Source organism: Thermobia domestica, chromosome 7, assembly GCF_964235325.1.
Source record: "Thermobia domestica chromosome 7, izTheDome1.hap1.1, whole genome shotgun sequence".
NCBI lineage: Eukaryota > Metazoa > Arthropoda > Insecta > Zygentoma > Lepismatidae > Thermobia > Thermobia domestica.
The window spans coordinates 275828538-275855812 of NC_137460.1; positions in this window are offsets into that span (position 1 = coordinate 275828538).

The following is a 27275-nucleotide window of genomic DNA, read 5'->3' on the forward strand; positions in this document are numbered from 1 at the left end:
AATGAGTCAATATTTACCGTATAAGGGATTTAGATGGTTAAGTGAAGATGAGATTGAAGAAATAGATTTCACAAATATACCTGATAATTCTGATACTGGTTACATATTAGAAATTGATCTTGAATATCCTAAAGAATTGCATGACTATCACAAAGACCACCCATTAGCTCCTCAAAACATATCTCCGCCTGGTTCAAAACAATCAAAGCTATTAACAACCCTATATGACAAAGAAAAATATGTAATTCATTATCGAAACCTAAAGCAATGTCTTTCACTTGGATTAAAACTTAAAAAGATACATCGAGTAATAGAGTTCGAACAATCAGATTGGTTAAAGAAATATATTTATTTAAACACACAGATGAGAACGAAAGCAGCAAATGATTTTGAAAAAGACTTCTATAAGCTCATGAATAATTCCGTGTTTGGGAAGACTATGGAGAATATTAGAAAGAGAGTTAATATTAAACTTGTAAGTGATGAGAAAAAATACGAGAAACTTGTAGCAAAACCGAATTATAAGAGTACTACAGTTTTTACGGAAAATTTAGTAGCAGTTCACATGAACAAGGTTAAAGTGCAATTTAACAAACCTATTTATGTTGGTATGTCAATTCTAGATTTATCAAAATATTTAATGTACGATTTCCATTATAATGTGATGAAACCAAAATATCAAGAGAAAATAGAAGTATGTTATACAGATACCGATAGTTATATATACCATATCCAAACAGAAGATGTGTACGAGGACATGAAAAATTATATTGATTACTTCGACACGAGTGATTACTCTAAAGGTAATAGATATAAGATACCACATGTCAATAAGAAAATACTTGGTAAGATGAAGGATGAGATTAAAGGTACAATCATAGAAGAGTTTGTGGGTTTAAGATCAAAAATGTATTCAATAAGATTCGAAAAAGATAAATGTTGTAAGAAAGCAAAAGGAGTTAAGAAAAATGTTGTAAGTAAAGAACTATCATTTAACGATTATAAAGACTGCTTGTTCAATCAAAAAGAATATTATAAGAAGATGAATTTGATTAGAAGTTATAAGCACGATTTGTACAGTATAGAAGTAAATAAGTTAGCTTTAAGTTGTGTGGATGATAAGAGATGTGTTTTAAAGAATGGGGTAAATACTCTACGATGGGGACATTATATGTTAGAAAAGTTGTAGTTTTAGATGTAAGTTTTTAGATTGTAAGTTTTTAGATGTAAGTTTTTATGATTTTAATGTCATAAAAGCATATGCGATCTCACTTTGGGGTATGCAACTTAGTACAGTTTCTTGGGTCCTTCTGTGTTGACTAATAATATATACGAAATGTGTTAGCTTGGAGTTTTGGCCCAGAAGTAACCACCCCTAACTACTCACAAAAAAGCGAAGCTCAGCTTGATATACCATTTGAGTGTCCTATTTACTTTTGTACCAACGAGAAATCTCATTTCCGTGTCATGTTTTACTATTTAAACAAAGGAAGTGCTAAATTTGAGAAAGCGAACATGGACTCAGAATTTATATCATTTTGTAATACTCAAATTTGGATGGATTATTTAGTTTTATACCAAGCAGAAAAAGGAAACAAAGGTATAAATTTGTACTGACCGGAAAAGCGAAGAAGATTCATTTTTAACTGGCTTAGAATTGTATACCTTTTTGTAAAATTTATACCAAACCGAAAAAAGCAAGGAAATACCATTTAACTAATATTTTTTGTGCTAACCAAAAACTAGCTAAGCATGTTATAACTTTTTGTGCTTTTGGTCTAACCAATTTCTTGACTATGGTGTACTATTTAAAAAACAAAGGAATAAATTTGTACTAATCAGACTCAAAATTTTATATCATTTTGTAATACTCAAATGGACGAAAGAATAAATTTCTGTGGGTTAAGCAAAGAATGTCAATTTGTACCTTTTTGTGCTATTAAAATAAACGAAGGGTTAAATTTGAGTGACCTATTCAATTTTGTACCAAGTAGAAAAAAATGAAGAATGAATAAATTTTGTTTGCAATTAAAAAAGCGGAGAAGATCTATTTTTGAATAGTTCAGTATTTATGTACTTTTGTATCAACCAGAAAAAACAAAGAAAGACCATATTCTGCTACTCACACAAACGAAGGAATAAGCTCAGAATTTCTATACATTTTTGTGCTATTCAAATAAACGAAGGAATAAATTTGTGTAACGGCAGAAAAAGCCCCTTTTAGTTTTGTACTAACCACGAAAAAAGGGGAAGAAGGCCCCATTATAACAAGCTCGGTATTTTTATACAATTTTGTATTTCTCTAATAAATTTGGGAGGTCTATTTCATTTTGTAACAATCAGAAGAAAAGTAAAGATGATACATTTTCACTAGCTCAGAATTTTATACCTTTGTGACGGATTAAAATAAACGAGTGGTTCATTTAGTTGTAGTGCTACATTTTGTATATTTTTGTGTCATCCAGAGATCAATTTAAATCGCATCTCCCGTCACTATATGGGTATTGATGTGTGTTTAGCGAATTAGGTTTACAAAATACTGACGGCGACGCTAAAGTCCAAAGTTTCCCGGTCACTAACTAAATATTTGAACGTGAGATTTAACAAACCAGAGTTGCGTCATAATTCAATGTTAACTTAATTGTGTAGAACAGACTCCACAGCAATTAGCGTTCTAAGAAAACTGATGAAGGACGACAAATCATGACAGCATGATTGGCAATTTTTAATCACAGCAGAAGGAATCATATGAAAGTAAAAATCAGCTCGCCAAGGAAAAGAAAATTTTTTCATGTTCCATGTTGCACACCATCTATAAAGAGTGCTGAATTATTCATTCTGTTGCTGCAGATATTTAAGCAACGTTACGAATGCGTTACCTAACGTTTGCATTGCTAGTATACTGAGGGTCCTAAGGTACTGCCTATTGCTCGACGATTCAATTATATTTGCTTAATGGAATTATTTTTTAAACTTTCTTTCCTCGTCTAAGGTAAATTATATGAAACTTAATAAGTCCAAAAAGACAAATATATATTTTAGCATTTATGTATTTTACTATAATGGAATATAAGTTTATGGAGCATGTTTGGAAAATAATAGAACATACATCATGACGTTATATTAACGAATTGTTTCTTGGAAAATAATTATTTTATATTGCCTTGAAACATATTATTAAACACGGAGAATGCATAAAATGCTTTTATTGTAGGTATATAAATAGATGTATCACGCTTGAAAAAACTATTTATTTGATTTGTTTTTGCTGAAGAGCAGAAAAATGACTAGCATGGAACTTGCCTATGTTTCACCTAGAGAAAAAGAAATTTAGCGTGAAAACGAAAAACCTATACTGTTAATTCAGCCCTCTGACCCGGATTTGCCAGATGAATTACGTGATAAAGTGAGAATCAAATATCCAACACAAGAAATAGAAGAAGTGTATTATTTTAGACGCTATAATAGGTATAATGAAATACTCCCGGAAAGTGATGATGACAGTGTTTCAAATATTACCCGTTTCGAAGTGGAAGCTAATTAGTGCGGGTGAACTAGTGAAAGTATTAGTGATACATGTGTTATGCAATTATTTAATGAGTATACACCAAATTCAGTATTATTATGTGAAGCATGTTCTGAACATAATGAAAATGAAAAAGATCACAAATGTTTGCTGCAGTATGATTACGAATTATTACAAAAGGTGTGGACGATCTTAATTAAACGTGAAATGAGAGAGAGAATCTATAAACTTTATTTAAAGAAGCGTTTTAAAGGTTGTAATATTAAGAACACTTATACTTTGGAGAAAAAATTTAATCTGGTATATGAATACATTAGAGAGTGTGATTATTATATCAAAGAAATAATAGAAATGTTTTTAGAAAAAGATAAACAATTATTTAATTCTGATAACTAACACTGAGATACTGTAGCATATGCATTTGTTTGTGTATGAATAGACGAACATATTAGGAAATAAGAATTGAACTGTTAACTGTATTATTTTATAAATCGATCAATTTGTATTATTGTAATATTAAGAATTTAATAGATTTCAAACATTGGACTAACACATGTAAATAGTAGTTAGAGGTAAAATACTGAACTACCGGCAACTGAATTGTCAGTGAGAGTAATGTATTGTTTTCTTTAAAAGAAATAAATAAGCTGATCTGGATGACACAAAAATATACAAAATGTAGCACCACAAGTAAATGAACCACTCATTTTTTTAATCCTTTACAAAGGTATAAAATGTATCATTTTCACTTTTCTTCTGATTGTTACAAAAATGATATAGACCACCCAAATTTATTAGAGTAATACAAAATGGTATAAAAATACTGATCTTGTTATAATGGGCCTTCTTCCCTTTTTTGTGGTTGGTACAAAACTAAAAGCGCCTATAAAAGTGAATAAGTTTATTCCTTCGTTTATTTGATTAGTACGAAAGGATATAAAATTATCCTTCTTCGTTCCTTCGTTTATTTGAATAGCAGGAAAGGTATAGAAATTCTGAGCTTATTCCTTCGTTTCTTTGAGTAGCAGAATATGGTTTTTCTTTGTTTTTCTCTGGTTGGTACAGAAAGTAGAATTTGGGTAGTACAAAATGTACATAAATACTGAACTATTTTAAAATAGACCTAAGCAGGAAAGGTATAGAAATTCTGAGCTTATTCCTTCGTTTCTTTGAGTAGCAGAATATGGTTTTTCTTTGTTTTTCTCTGGTTGGTACAGAAAGTAGAATTTGGGTAGTACAAAATGTACATAAATACTGAACTATTTTAAAATAGACCTTCTCCGCTTTTTTAATTGCAAACAAAATTTATTCATTCTTCATTTTTTTCTACTTGGTACACAATTGGATACGTCACTCAAATTTAACCCTTTGTTTATTTTAATAGCACAAAAAGGTACAAATTGACATCCTTTGCTTAACCCACAAAAATTTATTCCTTCGTCCATTTGAGAATTACAAAATGAAATAAAATTTTGAGTCTGGTTAGTACAAATTTATTCTTTTGTTTTTTTAAATAGTACAACATGGTCAAGAAATTGGGTAGACCACTGAAATGTATAGCACAAAAAGGTGCATTTGCTGAGTTAGTTAAAATGGTATTTCTTCGCTTTATGGTTAGCACAAAAATTATTAGTTAGTTAAATGGTATTTCCTTGCTTTTTTGGTTTAGTATAAAATTCTAAACCGGTTAAAACGATCCTTGTCGGCTTTTTTCTCGTTGGTACAAAAGGAAATAGGACACCCTTTTTAAATGGCAAAAAGTATAGAATGCTGATTCTTCTTCGCTTTTCCGGTCAGAACAAATTTATACATTTGTTTCCTTTTTCTGCTTGGTACAAAACCAAAAACTCCATCCAAATATATTTCTTCGTTTATTTGAGTATTACAAAATGATATAAATTCTGAGTCCATGTTCGCTTTCTCAAATTTATCCGTTCGTTTGTTTAAATAGTAAAACAAGGTCTCGAAGTGAGATTTCTCGTTGGTACAAAAGTAAATAGGACACTCAAATGGTATATCAAGCTGAGCTGGTCTTTTTGTTGTTATTACAAGTTTATTCCTTTATTTATCTGTGCAGCTTTTTTCCTTTTGGTACAAATATTACAATAAAGGCATAAAAATCTAAGCCTGATATAAATAGTTAGGACACCTATATTTATTTATTCTTTTCCTTATAGGCACGGCAACATTACGTATGAGAAAGCTGAGCTACTTAAAATGGTTCTTCGAATGGGTACATAAACTTAGACTACTCAAATTATCCTCGGTTTTTTAATGTTACAAAAGGTATAAAATTGCCCTTCTTTGATTTTCTTCTGATTGGTTCAAAAATATAATTTGGGTAGTACAAAATTGTACAGAAATATTGAACTTGATAAAAAGGGCGGTTTTTCTTTGGTTTTTCTTCGGTTTTTCTTTGGTTGCTACAAAATTAAATAGCTCACTCATATTTATGTCTTCGTTTATTAGGCTAGTTTAAAATGGTCCTTTTAGCTTTTTTCTGGTTAATATAAATTTATTCCTTTGTTTGTTGAAATAATACAAAATGGTATAAATACTCAGCTTCGGTTTTTCACTGGTAGTAAAATAGCTCACTCAAATGCATTACTTCGTTAACTGATTTTGAGTTGACACAAACTATAAGTCCTTTGTTTATTTGAATACTCCAAAATGATGCAATTTCTTTTTTTTCGGTGGTACAAAACTAAATACTCCATTGCTTATTTGAGTAGAAAAATTATATAAAATAGTCCTTCTTCGCCTTCTTAGACTACTCAAATTCTGAGCCAGTTAAAATGGCATTTTTCATTGGTACAAAATTGAATAGGTCACTTAAATTTATTCTTTCGTATATTTAAATACTACAAGATGATATAAAATATTCAGCTAGTACATTTTCCGTTGGTATAAAAAGTAGAACATAGAAATTATTCTTTCGTTACAGAAATTATGAACTTGTTAAAATGGCTCTTCTTCGTTTTTTTCTGATTGATACAAAAATAAAACATTGCAGTAGTTCAAAAGTTACATAAATTCTGAGTTAGTTAAAATAGTCAATTTTCGTTTCTTTCAACAGTACATAATGAGCTAGTTAAAGTAGCTCTTCTTCTCTTTTGCAGTTGGTACAAAAGAAAATTATTCACCTAAATTTTATTCATTCTTCACTTCTTTTTTCTAGTTGGTACAAAACTAAATATTCTATTCCTTCGTTTATTGGCGTAGTACAAAATGATATAAAATTCTGAGCGAGATAAAAGGCATTTCTCATTGGTTCAAAATTGAATAGGTCATTCAAATTTATCCTTTCGTTTGTTTAATAAGTACAAGATGATTTAAAATTCTCAGCTAGTTAAAATTTTATATCTTTGCTTTCTTTCTCGAAGTAAGCCAGTCATATTTATTCATTCTTCACTTCTATCTGTTTGGTACAAAAATGAATAGGTCACACAGGCTTTGTTTAAAGTTACTAAAGCTTAAATATTTGAACTTTGACCTCGATAGTCAGGACTTTTTTAACATGTAGTAGTTGATGACGTATTACTAGATTTGGAAACCACTTCTATACGTTGCTCTGTTTAAGAGTTATTCGCGTTTAAGTATGTTGATCTTTGACCACGATGGTCATTATTTTGGAACTTGCAGTGCTTGATGACCAATTACTAGATTTGAAAACAGCACCTCAATATGAGAATCCGTTTTCGAGTTATTAGGTTTTAAGTATGTTGACCTTTGACCTCGGTGGTCATTACTTTGGTACTTGCAGTGGTTGATGACCAATTGCTAAATGTGGAAACATCATCTCAATATGTGGCTTCGTTTTCGAGTTATTAGGTTTTAGGTATATTGACCTTCGACCTCGATGATCATTATTTCGGAACTTGTAGTAGTTGATGACCAATTGCTAAATGTGAAAACACCATCTCAATATGTGGTTCCGTTTTCGAGTTATTAGGTTTTAAGTATTTTGACCTTTGACGTCGATGGTCATTTTTTTGGAACTGTAGCAGTTGATGACCAATTACTAAATGTGCAAACACTATCTCAATATGTGGCGCCGTTTACGAGTGATTGGGTTTTAAGTGTCATACAAAGGGCGTATCCCACATAAACTATAAGACCCAGGTAGAAATAGAGATGGTTTTCGTAATCAGCATGTCCGAAAACCCCCATATGCTGAGTTTTATCCAAATCGGTAAAAAGGGCGTATCGGATCGGAAATGTAAATGTTTCTGCGCATGCGTGTTATTTCTACTAATTGGGTTTGGCATACGCAACCAAGTGTGTGTGTGTGTGTGTGTGTGTGTTTAATCAGCACCGGAATACTATGCTATTTAGGGAATGAATAATAGGTCATAGTCTTTTACGACCTACTTGTTGCACGTAGTCTGCTCCGAGGGAACCGGAACAGTTTACGTAATCGGCTCCTGAACCGGAACTGGCACTGCAACTGGAACAGTCTGTTATATTTCTTAGTCTGTAGTCTACTGTAATTTTTCTGCGCATGCGTGCAATGGGTAATAAATTGAAAATTTAATTTTACTGCGCATAAGCAATCAAGTGTGTGTGGTTGTTTGTGTGTGTTTGTTTGTTTGTGTTTTTATTTTATTATTCTCTGCTCTATTATATTGCTATAAAGTGCTCGTAAAAGAGAACGGGGGTGTTATGTCTTATTTTATGTTTCTGCGCATAGCCGTAATCTGCTCCTGAACTGGAACAGTCTGCGGTCTGCTGTGGGGGGTTGGAACTGCGCATCAAGTGTGTGTAGGTGTGGGTGTGTGAGTCTGTGGAAGTTGTTATTTTTTAATCAAAATGGAGGGCGAATACACCCTCATTATTCTCTGCTACGTTGAGAGAAGTGCTCATAAAAGGGAACGAATCTTTGCTATGTTATGTTAAATAAGCCACAGTCTTTTATTAGCTCTGCTATGTTACATTGTCATATGTAATTTTATGTTTAAATAAGGGGTGGAAACTATGCTCATAAAAGGGAACGAGCCTCTGTGTAATATCTGCTATGTTAAAAGTGCTCATAAGAGGGAACGAGTGCACCCCTTCTATGCTATATAGTCTTATGTAATATATGCTATGTTAAATAGGCGGATGGAGAATGTGTTATCGATCTGCTATTTGTTCGTAAAGTGCTAATAAAAGTGAACGAATCTTATGTGACGTGTTCGAAAACTCCCATATCCCAAGGTGCGCGGGCGGTGTCCGGCGCCAGTCAATCAGCGCGGCACTCCTAAAAGAGCGTGGTTGGACGGTGGGCGGGGCCGGGAGCATGGCCGGCCAATTAGCGTTAAGGGACGGGTCCCGCGCCGGCCAATCAGCGCGCCATCCCGAAAACCAAGGTCCGGCGTCAGCCAATCGGCGTAAAGGGGACGGGTTTGGCGCCAGCCAATCAGCGCATTAGATACTCCTAAAATGTAGGTCGTAAAAGACCGTGGTTGGCCGGGGGTGTGACCGTGGGCGTAGCCGGGGGCGGGGCCAGCCAATCAGCGTCAAGGGGGCGTAATCCGGGCCCAGCCAATCAGCGTGAAGGGGCCTGGCGAGGTCCGGTGCCAGCCAATAAACGCAGTAGATACTCCTAAAATGGAGGTCATAAAAGACCGTGGGCGTGGACGGGGGCGTGACCGTGGGCGTGGCAGGGGGCGTGACCGTCGGCGTGGTCGGGGGCGTGGCCAGCCAATCCGCGATAAGGGGCGTGGTCAAGGGGCGGGTCACGTGACCTGCGCCAGCCAATCAGCATCAAGGGTTTGCGCATGCGCAGTAGGTAAAAAACAGCGCCAAGTTACCCCATCCTACTTACGTTTATAGGTTTTATTATGTAGTTACGACAACTACGGATTTGCTTCAAGATAACGAAGACGGCCTTTAATGTCAGATAGAGAAACACGATGTCAAATACTATGCTAACCTACAGGGCAGGTTTCGAAAAGTCTCCATTTTTTTGATAAGGCTTGCTGTAGTAGAATCAGTAAATGAACTGAACTGTATATCGGCATCAATAATTTAGACCATTTAGTGGAATCTGATATACAATGAGCATAAAACATAGTGTAAACTAGTATATTAATGATATATATTGACCTTTTAACTGTTGAAAGTAATTCTTTATTAATCATTGAACTTTACCGTTGTGAACTTAATAATGAAAGGAAAAAGGAAATACATGTGACGAGCCGAAGTGCAAAAGATATTGTAGCTGCAGTTGTAGTTTAGTAAAGTCAAGATGCCCGCACTAACTGATTGGAATCAGAGTTCGTACACTTCTTTTGAGGAGGCGGAGGTGAATTCAGGAGATGAACACGTCCATTTAGACAACCCCCCACCTTTTCACACTCAATCGGAAATGGCCTCAATCGTTTGTACATCGTTTGTACAGAAATGTGCAGGCGAAATTTTCGTTTGTACACAATTAGGGACGCCGCCAGAACGAAAACAAAGTGGGGGCTGTCTAAGTGATAGCCCTCACCATGTGCAATTCAATCACAAATTTTCGCAATCGTTTGTACATCATTTGTACAAAAATGTGCAGGCAAAATGTTCGTTTGTACACAATTAGGGGTGCCGCCAGAAAAAAAACAAAAAGGGGGATGCCTAAATGGTAGCACTCGCACAATATTGAATTCAACCACAAACTGTCGCGCTTGTTTGTACACTCTTCTCCAAAATTATTGTCGCATATCTATAATTGTCTTCTTGTAAGAATATTATTTGATAATGATTTTGTAGGGTACTTTTAATACTTATACTGCGTGTATAATCGGGAAATGTATATTTGTGGTAAATTTCATAGGAAAAGAATTATAAATGCGAAAATTAGAATGAGTAATTATATGTAAAATTTTCAATTATGTATACACCGCGCCACCATTCTATATCTACTTAATAAATAATACAAAAGAATTGAGTGGTATATTCTTAATCAATGAACACTTACTTACCTTAACTAAAATCTTTTAATTGTCGACTTTCTTCTGTGTTTGGCTTCTGGAACATCTCTTTTGAGTATCAAACAATAATCAGCTAGCATTTGTGAACTCCACTGTCACTGCTATCTCTTCTCCATGGAGAAAATGTCCTGATGAAATCGTTCCTCATGCTCATCACTAACACCACCAACGTTTTCAGGAAAGAAATCCAGTTGGGAGTCTAGAAAGTGAACTTTAAGGGATATGTTGAAACCCACTTCTTTGAATGATTGCACGAAATCACTCACAATTCCACAGCAATTTGGGGCTTTCTGGTTTCCTAAAATATTCTATGTTAAACATTTAAATGAAAATCAAGTTGCTGTCTCAAAAGGAGTTAAGAGATCATCACATTTTTGGTTACGAATCAAACATCTTATTTCGGAGCCTACAAAAATCCCTTTCTTGATTGGAGGCCCGGGTTCGATTCCCGGCGGGAGCTCATGTGGTTCGGATTCCACGTTAATCAGTAGGTCCACGTCTCATATAGCCTCGCTGCTGAAAAGGGACGATAAACTCAAAATCAAATCAACTCAACCCTTTCTTGATTTTAGCGTCACTAACCAGAGTACATTTTTCCTTGAGGAAACAAAATTCTGCATTACTTTTGTCCATTGCCTTAACAAAGTTTTTGAAGAGTCCCAACTTTATGTGAAAAGGAGGTAGAATTAACTTAACAGGGCTCATCAGTGAGAAATAAACAGCATTCTTCTGTCCAGGAGTTAATACATGCGTTGGCCATTCCTTCTTGATGTAATGTTCCGCTTTGTGCCTGCTGTCCCATTCGCAGAGGAAACAAAAATATTTTATATAACGAAGCTCCAAACCATTAACAAAGAAATAACTTTTAAATCACAGCAAATGGTCCACTTGTATTTCTCATACTGAATTCTTTTTAACACTGTTTCGATGTTTTCATAGGTTTCGTTCATATTAGTTGCATAAGCCAAAGGCATGGAAAGAAATTTGTTGTGCAAAAGGACAGCCTTAAAACTAGTTTTGGGAGAGTCAAATAAACAATCTCTACTCTGTACTTATATGTGCATGTCCGAGTGTATCCATCACAGCACAGACATTATTACAATACACTAAATCATTTTCTTGTGAATAGTAGTTTTGAATCTCTGTATGACGGTTTCAAAAAATACACACTTAAGTGTCACGATGGAGCAGATTCAAGCCTTTATGTCTAGAAGGAAGAAGTTCTGTCTGTGTCTTGGAGAGTTTTAAACCCCGTACAAGGTCACTTAGTTCACCCTGAGTTAACAGATGGGGATCCAATGTAAATGTGCTTCCTTGATAAGTAGGATCATCTTTTTCATTTGGAACTTCAGTAGCTGCCTCAAGTACGTAATCGGGGGGCGCGGTGGCTCAGTGGTAGAGCGTTCACCTCTGGTGCTTGGGGTCCCGGGTTCAATCCCAGCCCCCGCCAAGTGAACTTTGTGGTGGACAAACACCGTGCTCGTGGGTTTTCTCGGGGTTCTCCCGTTTCCTCCCACTTTCTTCATTCCACCATTTCACTCATTTCTCATCATCACGGTCTCCTTTAGCCTAACCGGCATAAGCGTGGGACGTAAAACTTAAAGATTTCATTTCATTTTCAAGTACGTAATCCTCATTTACCGTAAGATGAGGAGGACACACTAATACAGGTAATTCTGAACTGTGTGGAACTGGTCTAATTGCTGATGGCAAACTAGAGTACTGTACTGTGCAGTGCGTGTACCCAAATTGACTGACCCGACCCGACCCAACAACACGACCCGACAGCCTGACCCGACAACCCGACCCGAGCTGACCCGACTGAACCAACCCGACCCGAGTGGCCTGACCCGACAACCGGACCAGGACTGATCCGACCCAAGACCCGAACTGACCCGATCCGATTCGGGTGGGGTCGGGTCAATCCGACCCGTTTGAGAGCACTATGGTCACGACACTGGGTGAACGCCAGAATGCACTCACATTGGGAATTAAACCCGGACCACGTGTACCGAAGTCTTACACGTTAACCACTAGCTAGATCAAGCGGGGGATTTGTATATGTGCATCTTAATGAATATTTGGCACTTTTGAGGTTTAGTAATTTTTTTTTATAACTGATACCAATGTCCGACGTGGGAGAATTTCTTTTTCTTGCTTTAGTTCTGTGTGACGAAATTTTTCTTCAAGGTCAGTGTTCTCACCTGCTCGGATAGCAGCGGGTCTTCTCGGAAGGCAGTAGCAAGAGTATCTTGGCGGAGGCAAAAAAAAATCATTTAACTACAATGATGAGAGTTGAGGAAACGGGAGAACAACTGTGATTTTTTCCAACCCTTCAACTTTCATTCCAAAATAGGTTCCTATGATTCCGAGACCCGTGCCACTTTGATTTTTCTTTCTTGGTAATTAAAACGTATTTTACAGTATATATAGTTGCACGTAAGAAGATGCATAATATGAATTTTGTAATTTAAAATTTAAAATGATAATTAATTATAAAGTAGTAATTTTATTTCATCACTTTCAGCCCAACAAATGAAATTCAAACAATTCGCTCCCTGGGACTTGGTCATCAATACTGCGTCTTATCCTTTGTCTTGCAGTCAAGTCTTGGTCCTGCATTTTCGTAGTCTTGGTTATCTTTCATGCTATACAAGAGCCAAGAATGAAGACCAAGTGTGATTTTGATTATGGTCTTTCATATTATACGGAAAGCAAGAAAATACGATCATTGCTACTTGGCGATCACCAAAACAAGGCCAAGAGGAAGATTACTATGCACTTCGTCTTGAATATCCAATCTTTATCTTGTTCTTGTATCGGTGTCCTTGGGCTTGGTGAAATAAAATGAAATATTCAGTTTAAGGTACCTCGATTCTGAACCGAGGCTAAGGGTGACCATGAGAAATGAATGAAATGGTGGAATGAAGAAAGTGGGAGGAAACAGGAGAACCCCGAGAAAACCCACTACACGGCGGTTTTCCACCACAAAGCCCACTTAGCACAAGCTGGGATCGAACCATGAACACCCTCAGTGGCGGAGCCAAGGGAAGGCCAAGGGGGACCAGGCTCCCTTGTTCAATTTCTTGTCCCCCTAGTGCCCCCCCCCACACAGATGAGGTCGACAAACGGTGAGTTGCCAGTGGCTACAAGTGAAACTACTTCCAAAACATCTTTCGAGAACAAAGTTACGAACTGCAGAATACCGTTGCGTTCCGGATAAAATAGCTGCACTCGTTTTAGTTTGTATTACGGGAAGATCTAATTCACGGAAATCTGTGGGATGCTTGCATTGACCCCGCCACCTGGACACTCATTTTAACCTCTGTCCATTATCTAGTTATCTCCTTTGTTTTGACAAACAACCAGAAAAATAGAAAATCAGTCGGCATTCTCATTCGCTTCAATGTTGAAAGTCATACTAAAATATGATATGCATACTTAAAAATAACATGCACTGCAGTAAAATATTACACTTGTGTTGGACGAAAAAGGTCTTCGTACACTAAGTAATTGATTTCCATTGATTATGGCGACATAGAACAAATGCATAGCATCCATTATATGATTTGGTATTATTATTATTATTATTATTATTATTATTATTATTATTATTATGAGTTTATCTACCAAACGACTATTTCTTGATTAATAAAAATGATTAATCAATTATATTTAGTTACGTATGGTAGATGACTTCAGATTATATTATTTACTGACTGACATTATCCCACGCTTTCGTATGTGTGCATAAGAGGTAATTTCTAATCTTTTCTTTGTAGAAGTTAAGTAAAAGAACCTGTTTTACCTCGAAATGCTTAATTACAATTTTATTTACACAAATTCAATTCTAACATACAAGATGATATTAATGATGCTATCTGCATATACGAGTTACTTGTCACAAAAACTAATTACGCTAGGAAACTAAAACTATGCTCAGACTGTCTTTCTTAACTAACTTTTGCAAGTGGTAGCAATTGAAACTCACATGAGTATATGGTAACCTCTCACCCGAATTCCAAGGTTAATATCTTTGCACATGGCTAAAAAAAAGAACGTCTCTGTTGCCTCCGCTTTCACTCTCCCCCTGTGCCAGCCACGTATTTTCGAAATACACTGAACTCTAGCCATAAGGCATTGAGAACAGGGTTGCGCTTGGCAACAATGTAGGAAAAATGAATGACGTTTATATCGCGATTACGAGTCATAACCTACATATAGCACAAAGTAAACATCAGATGCTTTTGTCTCTAGTAGCCGAGTGAGTTAGCGCAACATTCTAGTATGGAAAGTTGTTGTTGGCGTGGGTTCAAAACCTGCCGTAGGAATGATTTTCTTATTATTTTTATTTTTTATAATACTTCTTTCGTTAAAATAAGATTAAAATAATATTCAAAAAGTGATTTAACGATTATTTTTTTTTAAATTTTCATTAAACTTCTTTCATTAAAATAAGTTTGCCCTTGTACTTATAGTAGTAGTAGTAGTAGTAGGAACGGGTTAGAACGCAATTCAGCATTCCGTGCGATGTTGCCAAACCTAATGCCTTCTGGCTAGGGCTGAGTGTATTTCGAAAATATGCGTGCCAGCCTGAATCCCCATTATATTACTAAATGTTATTAATCTTGAATTTCAAATTAAGTGCTTTATGATTTTTTTGCAATTATAATGTCTCATTAGTTTCTATCACCGTTGTCCTTTAGGACAAGCTATTATAACAAAGGAAAAACATATTAATGGTTCCTCTTGATTAGTTTTCAAGGCTTTTTCTTATAATTTACTTAAGCACTATCACTTTTTTTTATAAATTATCATATCCAGTTATTTATTTATTTTCATAAAATCTGTTTTCAACACATCAAAATCATGCGGCATTAAAACAAATTTGGAACTTCTTATATTTATTTACCTCCATCATTCCATCCGGAAAATTAGTGTGATTTGTACACGAGGGAATATTTTCGGGCTGCTAAAATTAAGATTACTAGTGCCATGCTATAACTTTGAGTTTCGCCTTATCTCAAGTAGATGCAGACATGTCAGAAGGTTTGATCCTTGTAGATACACTAGTTCAAACGCTGTCCAAGATGAGGTCTGGTAAATATGACTCTCAACGAACAATATTCGAACAAATGTATCAAGAATGTTTGGAGATGTGCAAAGAAAATGGTCTCGGATTCCAGAGCCGGAAACAAATAGAATATAGGGGTTCCTCGTGGAAATGAACTAGACATCCGCCATCGAAATATCACAAATTCATTTAGGATGAATCTTTTCCTTCATTGGATGCATAAAAAGAATTTTCTAAAGATAATATATATATCAAGAGGCATTTTTCTCCCTACTATTTATAGACAATCACTGAAATGGAAAACCGCTTTTTATCATGTTGCAAAATCATCAGATCAATCACCACTCTACACCTAAAGAGTAAAAACTTTTTTAAATTAGAACATTGTCGAGCCTATAACCCAGCACTATGGAGTGATCTGCAAACATTAAAGTGAGAATTCAAAATCCTCCCAAACACAATTAATAGAGCAACCCAAAACCATAAAAAGCATATAAAGCATAACAGCAATTTACACATATGGTTGGTACCTTGAACAAGATTTTGATTGTCTAAGAATCCAGAAGAAACTAGTTTTAAAAGCATAATTTTAGAAAATAAAGCATAAAGCATAATTTAAAATATATAGCAAAATTCTTGGAAAATTCTCTTTCACTGAAAATTTAACATACTGTGTAAATATTTTTTAAAGCCAATATTTACAATGCAAAATCATTGAGAACGTAACAATGCAACAATGAAAAGCTTATTTTCATTTCTGTAAACTTTTCGGTGTAATCCTTTGAAGTGGAGAAAAGAAAAAATAAAAGAAGAAATTTTTCCGCCAACAATGAATAGTATGCAAGAACTCCATACTATATTTTTATGTTTACTTTTTGAACTTAAGCACTTTCTGTACTTTTTGGTGGCATCTTTTACTTTCTTTTTCTGTATATATGTACCTGTAACGCGCACACAAATGATAGAAAAAAATTGTTCGAGCAAAGCACATCTCTTTACAATGAATTAAGTAGAAAGTTCATTAAATATGAGAGAAACTAGTTGCAAAAAAAAAATCAATAAATAGATCAAGATATTTAGAATATTTAATGTATAATAAATATAAAGTATACACGATTAATGTAAAATAATCATTGAAATTAACAATAAAAATTTTTTTTAAAAAAAATAGCATAATTAAACAAGAAATAAAGCATAATGTGGGTTGCTCTAACAATTAAGTCTACAAAAACGCATTCCTAGAAAGCTACAAGCTAGGTATCATGTCTGTGATTATATCAGTTTCTAGTGCTACATGTGAAAGGGCATTCTCTTCTTTGAAAAGATTAAAGACTTGTATACGCAATTCAATGACTCATGATAGGTTGAAAAACTTAGTGTTACTTTATATTGAGGAGAAAATTGCTAAATCGTTAGATCTTTAACAAGTTGTGGATATGTTTGCTGCTGCCCACACGAATATAAAGATCCTCTTCAAGTAGAGGCATGAACCTATAAGTTATTTTCTTTACCTGTAAAAGTGTGTTTGCTTCCACTTAAGTCAACCAGCAACACATATTTTAAACGCCATGATTAAATAACTATTTACTTATATTAGAAATCAATTGCATTAATGAATCCTAGCTGTTTGAGGTACTAAATTCTTATATTTTCACTGTTTTCCAAAGAGTAAAATCATGAACAATAAAGATGGAAACATTCACCTTGAATACACGCACATACACACACACACACACACACACACACACACACACACACATATATATATATATATATATATATATATATATATATATATATATATATATATATATATATATATATATATATATATATATATTGGAGATGGCCACCTCAAAATCCTCTTTGGCCCTTCGTTGCTCCCCCCTGAAAAAACTCTAACTGCGCTACTGGACGCCATGTACCAGAGATGAATTCTCTACCATTGAGCCACCGCGGCCCTGCTTGGGCTTGGTCGTCCATATCCAATATCTCTTTTGGCGTTGCTTAAACAACTTCTAGTTTTGTTCTAAATCCAGACTCCATATTGGCGTAGATATTAATATTACAGTCGATTTGTAAAATCAATCTTCCACATTTAAGAATTAAAGTACACACAAGTACAAAAATAAGCATTTACCATAAAAACACTAGCTGCAAGTGTTCAAAATAGATTTATGGTTTCTATAAAATCAATTGAAAATTGCTATTTTTAATTAGGCAGCTACTGAAAAACAGCAGCTTTCGACTCAAGCCGGGTTTAAACTGAACCTAAACTCAGTTGACCAAAGTGTACTGACCCGACAACCCGACCCGAGCTGACCCGACAACCCGACCCGAGTTGACCTGACCCGACCTTTTTAAGAGCACTATTTAAAATATACTAATATTGTTGTACAAGAGTAACTTTTTTCATAACCAGAGCTAAGAATAGTGCACTACTATTACATTTTCTCATATTATGCTTAAATGAATGCAAAAATCATAAATTTAAACAATTTACATACTTCCGATCAAAATTTGTTGAACAGTGTAATCTGCCGTAATCTGAAAATACTGTGACTGCTATTTTCTGTTCTTGCGATGTACTACCGCCTTGATTTGCCATATTTTCTACTTTAGACTCTATGCTAGGGAACTTTAAAAATCTAAAATTTTTACTTTCTTGTCGCCGTGGAGTTAATATTTTACTAATATTTTCTATACCAATATCAATGTCCTTTACAGCCTTTTTACTTCTAGTCAAAATATCTTCAGTCATTACCAATATAAGATAAATAAATATTTATAATATATATAACACCTTAAAATTTTATGCCATTACATTATTCCAGAAAATCAACATATTATATTAAAATGAAAACCCGGAGCAAAATGTATGTATTTTGTGTGTATGTGTATGTTGTTATAATAAACTAGAAAATAATCACAACAATCGTGGTCGGATGGGTGAGTTAATGACTATCATGCAACTACTTAACTAGTTAATAAAAAATGTTTAGGAAATTTGGGATCGAAAGAAAATACGTAAATCTTAAAGAGTCTCGGACATGCTAGTTGGTCAATGTAAAATATTTAGACATTCGGGATCGTTACTAAGGCGTAAGCCTCACAACATATCTTTACCATGTTCTGGTGGGCTAATGTAATAATATTTAGACGTTTAGGATCGTTCAGCATCTCCCAATATGTTCTGATAAGCTAATGTAAATATTTGGGATTCTTCAGCATCTTCTACCATGTTAGCCTGGTCTACTCTAGCTTGAAGTGAATGTGGTGATTGTAGCTTAAAGGAGAAGACCAAACTAAACTTACAGAAATATCTGAAATTTCTCTTGTAAACATGCCCCTAAAAGTTAGGCAACATTTTGTGCAATGAAAACCAAAACTAATTAATTTTGTAATTAATGACGTTGGTGTTTAATTTAGAGAAAAGCTTAGCGTTCATCTTAAATCAGTTTATTCGACATAGAATTAAATGTTCTCAGATTTGACGTGTTTAAATGTCTGAAACATTGTATGGAATAAAAGAAAGGAGATCTAGGCAAAGAGAACGTCATACCTTCAGTACTTCTGGGTCCATGTTGTCAAGAATCCTCCTCTGCAGCTCGGCTTTGAATGTTATAAAATGTCCTTGGAAGGATGAAACTTGGTAATTGTAAAACACTCTCAAATAAGAATTGTGCACGAGCTTTTCAAACACCCTAAACTGAAATGATTAATTCGATCTCGTTACTTAAATATTGTTTCGTATCACAAAGTGACGTTCGTTTTGTTTATAATTTACGACTCATCGCGTTAACTAGTTCGTCGCGTCTCTTTCAATAGTCCGCGTTCTCTCAACTCTCAATCTTCTACTACTCGGTGCTGATCTCTTACTAACTACTCTATTTCCAAGGAAAGAGTTTTATGTAATCGAAAATATGAGATTGCAGATTTCAGAGATGTTTCAGAACAACAATGATTCCAGCCAGCAAGTGGAACTCTTAAGAAAACTCAGTTGAGAAAGAACATTCTGCTGACCAAAAATCCTTAAAATCTCCAAACGCAATCTTCCGGATAATCTAAATTTTGTCAATCTGACAAATTTCTGGAAGAGATGAATACAAAAATTATTACAGTGTAACAAACGTTCCCGTACACAATTCTGAAAGTAAAATGCTGATTTAATAGTGATTATTTAACAGTTATATAATAACCTCATTATGTAAATTCTCTTCAACGTAATCTTACTAAGTTGCAGTTTTACTTTTCGTAACAAAGATAACAATTCATAAACAATGTAATTAATTTTCATAACGCTATTTCCTCCTTTCTTTGTCGAGTAAAATGATTTTAATAAGCATAAGTGATTATGCAAATAAAATTTAATTAAATTACTTTCAATAACACAATGTATCGTAGCGTTACCAAGAATTGAACCAAGTACCATAGCATCTAATAACATCTGATTACATCCCATAACAATATATTTGCGGATGTAATTGTGATTTGCCGTAGTAAAGCTGGGGTGAATGCAAATGAATGCTTAGGTTTATAGAATTTTAACAACGGCAAAAAACACGATTACACTACATTAGATAAAGGATTTTCAATCCAACCATTATCAGGTTGTAGAACAGCGAAATATTCTCGAAAAGCTTATGCTCATGCTCAAGTGTCCTAAGGTGTTATGAGCATTTCCGCAGATAATTTTTCACCTGAAGAACCAATGAAATCCTTGAGCACTGGAAATGATGAGTAGTTATTGGTTTGAACTCGTACTGCCCACAACAGCAGTTTCTTAATCTTAAAAAAATAGATGTGTAGTTCCATTTTATTACAACACATTTCAATTTTTAGGTATCGTGAACTCCTGGCTAGGTCCCGTGGACCCCAGGGGTCCGTGGATCCCACTCTGAGAACCTCTGTTCTAATTATTTGTAAGAACTTATTGGTAAATCTGCATTTTTAGTTAGAAAATACAATAACACTCTTGCTTGTACCTATGATGGTGCATGCGCCTGGAATTTTGTTACGTCCATTCCTCCTTATTGGGCAACATTAACGACAAGAACAATTTTACTTTTCGTTATTTGCGTTATTGGTGTGATCGTAAAAATCACAGAATAACACTCAGAAGCTACTTCCATATTCCACTGGTCATTTTGAGGCTACAGCTTCCCCTTCTTTGTCCCCAAATCACTTTAAAAAGTACAATAAATATCCAGACCACCTCCTTACACTTTCTTTCATGCTCGTTTTGGCCCATTCGGAATACAGACTGATTTTATTTAAAGAAGGATTGGAACACACAATTTCCATGTCAGAACCATACGTTGGCGCTCCATTGTAAATTGATTTCAAGCAATGTCAACAAACCTTTGTTTCGTAAACTCCTTTTTAATTGTTGACTCAACTTCTTTTTTATCTGAACTGACAACAGTTTCAGACCTTTTCTTTTCGCAATACAACAATGCTTTACGACCTACTTTGACGGTTCAGAAGGAGTTTGTCAGTAATCAGCAACCGATCGACTTCTTCGGAAATCCACATAACATAGCACGTGAATATGGTGAGTAGACTGGCATAATCCTTTTGTGGAATGCTTGCGTTTCTACTACATTTTTAGGGTACATTCATACTGTAGTGTTCTTTGATCATGAAGTCTGTAACTGGGGATAAGTGTACTAATATTATTAACATTACATTTTATCAGAAAAAAATCGGCTAAAGCAACAAGATCTCATATAATTAAAGAAATCGGACTAACAGTGCGGGATGTGCAAATTCATCGTTTGTGCAAACAGTTCCGCAGCAATTGTTTTCACAGTATTCATCTTGCATCTAGCAAAATGCAGGGAGACCTCTGAGCGTATTTACAAAAGAGGGGTCTGTTATTAAAACCTGCCCCGTCCATTTTTTACTTTTTGAGAAAATGAAAAAAAAAACATGTATCTCTGTAATAACATGCGACTTTAATTCTGTTCTCTCGACACTGGAATCTGTTCATTGTTGTCTACACAAATGTTCGGTCGCACAAAATCAAGAACTGAGCAATAAGTAACGCTTTTTAGACAATATACACAGGATATGGTAGTGGAAGTGAAAAATGGAAATGGTAGGTTTTGATACTAGACCCCTCATAAGAAAGAAAAGATAGATGTTGTTATCTGACACTAGTTCATCGTGGAAATCCCTTGTTCGTCGAAGTTTAGCTTAAATATTAGAACGCTACGCTACAAAGAATTTTAAGAAACTTGAATGTAAAACCACAGCACGGTTTCAGTTGTGTGTAAGTGATTATGGTGATCGAATTTATTTCTGTAACTGGTTTATTGACAAATTAAATGAAAACCCTATGCTCTTGTTTTAAGTTTCCTGAGGAAGCCAAATTCTTCGTACCCTCATTAAATGCAAGATATTGGTCATCAGTGCTGTCGACCGTGAGATCAGAAGTGTCAATGCACATAAACGAATCATTTTTTTATGTGGCATAACTGTTACTGAGGTGATAAGACCTTTATTTTTTCATGAAAATGTAACAAAGGCATCATACTAAAAGCTACTAAGGGAGAAGATATTTGTCGCACAAGATCCCTTAAATTTAGGTCAAAATGATGAATTATGGTTCATACAAGACGGAGCACCACTACATCGCTCAAATACGACTAACTTATAAATCTTTAAAAAGACAAGTTTGGAGGACGACTTATTGCTATGGGGTGAACTGTCGAATCGCCACCAAGTAGTCCAGATCTCACTCCATACGATCTTTTCTTGTGGAGATTCCTAAAACAAATTGATTCAAAAATCACGTAACAGTGTACATGACTTACAACAGAATTAACATAGCGTAGAGATATGTTGGAGAAGGTGTTTACAGTGGCTTTAGTAAATAGAATTAATTAATGTCTTGCTCATTCACGAGGACATGCCGAATAAAAGTAAGCTCATTTTATCGGTCTTACACTTAGATTAATATCTTTAAACAATTAATGGCAATGGAGCCAAAAATGTTGTTTTTAAGAAGGAATAAAACGTTTTCTTAGGCTCATAGTATAGCCTTATTCAATCTGATTCTTATTCCTCGCGAGACATTTGTTTTTTACTACAACCATGTGTCCATAGTAAACAATTTTCTGACGTCCTTACGTGTGCAGTATACGAGTAGGCTATTGCGCTGAAAGTGGGATCATATGGTTATTGTGTAAGAAGTAGGGAAAAGATACGTTTTTTTTTTTATAAATAAAGTAAACAATATTGAAACTTAAAGGTCATCTATTAGAATTTTATCTTTTTAAAGTATTACTTGTGATTAAGATTTTTTCTTTCGTGGTACACCTTGTCTCAAAAAGGTTGAGCGCATTCTTTATTGCTGTTTCGAGGCAAAAATTTTCTAAGTCCAACTTCGGGTATCTTCGGAAAAAAGTAAACCAGGTTCGAACCTCGAAGTCAACTTTTGCAATCGGGAAAAAGTTTGCAGATGTGTTTTTCTTCTTTCAAATGTAATAAGACTTGTTACCAAGTTTATAAAAAAAGCAACATTGTTTGAAATACTTAACGATACAGTATTTCGAAATTTTGTATTAATTTCAGTACATGCTTTTTGTCATTTTGCTCTCCATACTTAAAGGAACATTTACATACGTAAACGAATTTTCCATATGTAAAAGAATGGTGAAAATTAGGACATAGAACATAATTATCGCCTGAGTACTAAAATAAAAGTCAAAGTAGAACAGAAACAGCGTTTCCAGTGGATATAAACAGATGGTGATCAGAAAAATGGAAACACCTAAACGAAATTGCAACTTACCAGATTAATATGGTGTCGGGCCAACTTTCCCCTTTAGAACAGCCTTGATGTGACGTGGGATGGAGGCATAGAGGTCGTGAATGGTAGCAAGTAGAATTTTACACCATTCCTCGTGCAGGGCATCGGCCGGTTTTGTGAGAGAGTATGGGGTGGAAATCGTCGCCGGAGTCGTGTTTCCAAAACGGACCACAGATGTTCAATTATGTTGAGATCTGGGTATTGGGCGGGCCAGGGGAGGTGTTGAACTTCATCCCGATGTTCCTCAAACCAGCTGCAACAAATCCAGCTGTGTGAATGGGTGCATTATCATCCTGGAAAATGGCGTCATTGTCTGGGAACAACATCCGGACAATAGGATGCAAGTGGTCTCCCATAATTGCGACATAATCGTTGGCAGTGATTCGTCCGGTAAGTGTGACCACGGGACCCAATGAAAAATATGATATGGCGGCCCACAGCATCACCGAGCCGCCGAGATATTTCACAGTTGGGCAGAGACACTGAAGATCATAAGATTCTTTGGGCGTTATCCACACATAAACACTGCACGTGGTTGGAAATAGGGTGAAGGATGACTTATCCGACCATATCACACGTTTCCAGTCCTCAACGGTCCAAGTTGCATGGTCACGGCACCATTTGCGGCGTGCGAAAGCGTCATGGTCCCTGATGAGCGGTTTGGCCCGTGCAACACAACCCCGTAAGTTCATGTCATGTAATTCGAGGCGGACTGTGATTGTCAAAAGAGGGTGGGGGAGGTGCTGATTGAGTTCCTCCGTCACTTGCTCTGCAGTGGCACGACGGTTCTGCGTGACAATGCGCTTTAATACCCGGCGTGACCAGTCACTCATGATTTTCTTCCGCCCACTGTTCCGCTTCCCGGATGTGGTTTTCCCGTGTGTTGTGTAGGCTGTCATCACCTTCGACACTGTCCCACGCGACACACCTAACACAGTAGCCACTGCCGTCACACTCACTCCACATAACCGCGCACCAAAAACTTGCCCTCTTTGAAAATCTGAGAGGTCTCCCATTTAACACTACCTCCATCTGCTGCAGCCACTGGACACTGCTGTTCTACTGCGCCTGACGTAGTATGGAGACCGACCTAACACACCACCACCAGCGGTCCTGCTCTGCGGGCGCCACGATACCACTGCCAACCCATACATCTGACGTGTTTCCAACTACAGGTTTTTCCATTTTTCTGATCACCATCTGAATGTCATAATTATCTTAAATACAGCTATATATGGCTAGAAGTATTTTCCGACTAGCGCTTGTGTTAGGTCAGTGGTAAGCCGTTTGATTTCAAATTGCAGCGTTGTGTGTTCGATTCCCATCTGGGTCAATGCTTTTTTATGAAATTCTATTTTCCGCAATACATGAAAAATTGTATAAAATAATTACATTAAAATACATCAGTTGTATATATATATGACATATAATCATTGCAGAACGTAGTGGTTATTATGCTTAAAATATAACAGGTGTTCACAGTACGTTGGTATTCTATATCACTATATGTGAATGTTAAATACAAATTAAGAAAATAATATCATCGCAAGAAATAAAGTAGTGTATTTATTTGCAGTTATTTGTCATACGGAAGTTACTTCTCAATTTTCTCATTACAGCAAGTGATTTACGCTTTCTGAAAAGTAAAGAGACTTGCGGGTATAAACAGAAATTATTATACAAACTCCAATCTTGATTACAGACACAAAATTCACGATCCCCAAAACCATGCAAAGAGGATATCTAGGAACACGAAGTCATGTCTAAGAGACTTGTTTATAGTTTCGAAAGAAGGCAGAATAGAATTTCTTTCCAAAGGATTTCAGTTCAATAATCTATAATGCTTTTGTATATGGATGTGGTCCCTTTCTCTCCGCCTCTTATATATATATATATATATATATATATATATATATATATATATTGGGTGTGTATGTTCCATCTTGTAAACAAACTTCCTACATGTAGTACTTACAGTCTAAAAAAGAGTGCTCTCGGAGTAAGCTATTGGCAGTTGGAAGGGGGATATATATAAAGTAAAAGCGATCGATATTAGTGTCGAATCCATAGTTCTGATTGTTGCAGATATTAATAATTACAACTCCGAGAGCGTTAAAGTCGAAATTTAACTCTCATCGTAAAGCTCCGGTGTGGGATAACCAGATTCGGCCCTCAAACGAGAGCTCATGTAGTTCGGATTCTACGTTAATTAGTAGATCTACGTCTCATATAGCCTCAATGCTTAACGGGACGTTAAACTCAAAATCAACACAATCGATTCAAAACCCATAATCATGGCGGGCGATAAAGGATGAAAAATAAAATGCCTCAAGTAACTGAGATTAGTGTCAAATCCATAGTTTGAGTTCGTGAGTTATTACAAACACAATGTTATTTAATGTCACGTTTTGGAATGAGCGATTATGCCACCTGGATTGTGAATTTACAGGAGCAACATCGAAAGCGTTACTCACACAGCTCTTAATGTTTTGATGTATGTATACGTGTATATTCCAGCGAAACTCCAGAATGTCTGGCGCAACTTTTAATTAACATGGGAGACATATTACTTTCAATCTAAGAAAAAAAAATATTGTGGAAGTCAGATACCTCAAGGGATGGAAGTTGGGAGAAGTGACATGTAAAAATAGTGTAAAACGACTGATTGTAGAGTGTTATCCATTGTTTTCTGGGTCGTTGAGATGAGTAGTGAGGCACGCAATGGCGTTATATCCAAATTCATCCCCATCTTCACAGGATAAGGGGCTTGGAGATATGATTAATAAAATGTAAAACTTACTTAAATATTTGTCGAAGTAATAGTTTTCTGGGGTCGCGAAAGCGTTTCTAAAAACTTTGGAGTGTAGTTTGTACCCACTTCAAGATGGTCTTTTTAATCGTATCAATTTCTCACCTCAACCAAGAAGAAATTACCATCTCAACTAGTATATGTATCAAGCTAGCCTTCGCAATCGAGAAAAAAATGTGTAGATGTATGTTTCGTCTTTTAAATGATATACTACATGTTAAATCAGAGATTGAGTGGGTCGGTGGGTCAAATGGGTCAAGATTTGTGAGTGGGTCAGTGGATTGTAGGTCAACAAGGCGTGACCCACTGCAAAACACCACTTACCGTGACTCACACTGACCCATTGACTCACCGACCCATACTGCTAAGTGCCTTCTAGATAGCATATTCTGTACAACTATAAGTTTGTCTACGTTTTACTTTCAAGTCCTCAATTTTTCTTCTTTTTTTCATTTGGTTGTAATGAAGAAAGAAGTTCAGGCTCTTTTGGATTTCGATATTTCCAGTTGTAACAATGGCAATAGGACTTACTAGTTGGTTTTTGAGATGCAGGCTGTGAGTTTTTAGAGGAGCTAACTACTGGAAAAAATCGGTTTATTACAAATGTAACCTCTTGTAGAGAGGATGGCGTGGATCATGGATCAAGTTAATGACGATGTGTTTTAGTAGGTCGGAGTTGGTCACAATGATTGAGAGTTGTTTATAGTTGGTGGTGGGTCAGAGTTGGTCATTGTGGGTGAATGGGTCTCGTTGGGTCCTTAGTCATTTTGGGTCACGGTGGGCGTCGGTCACGATGTGTGGTGGGTCAGTATAATGTGGATCAAGGTTTCATTGACCCACACCATCTCTGGGCAACATTGCACTAAAGAGGAGAGTCTCCGAAGGTGCGCGTGGGCGATTTTCTCAAATTTTGCACATAGATAGTACCCCACCAGAAAGCAATAAATCTCGAAACGGTTCACAGTACCATCTTACAGAACTCGAGATAGAGGGATTTGTTTGATTGGCTAAATTAAGACCTCAATAATTTATCCTTCTACAAGCGAGATTTTCTTCATCGTTTCCGTGGCGAAGTCAGAAGAATATGCGGCAAATAC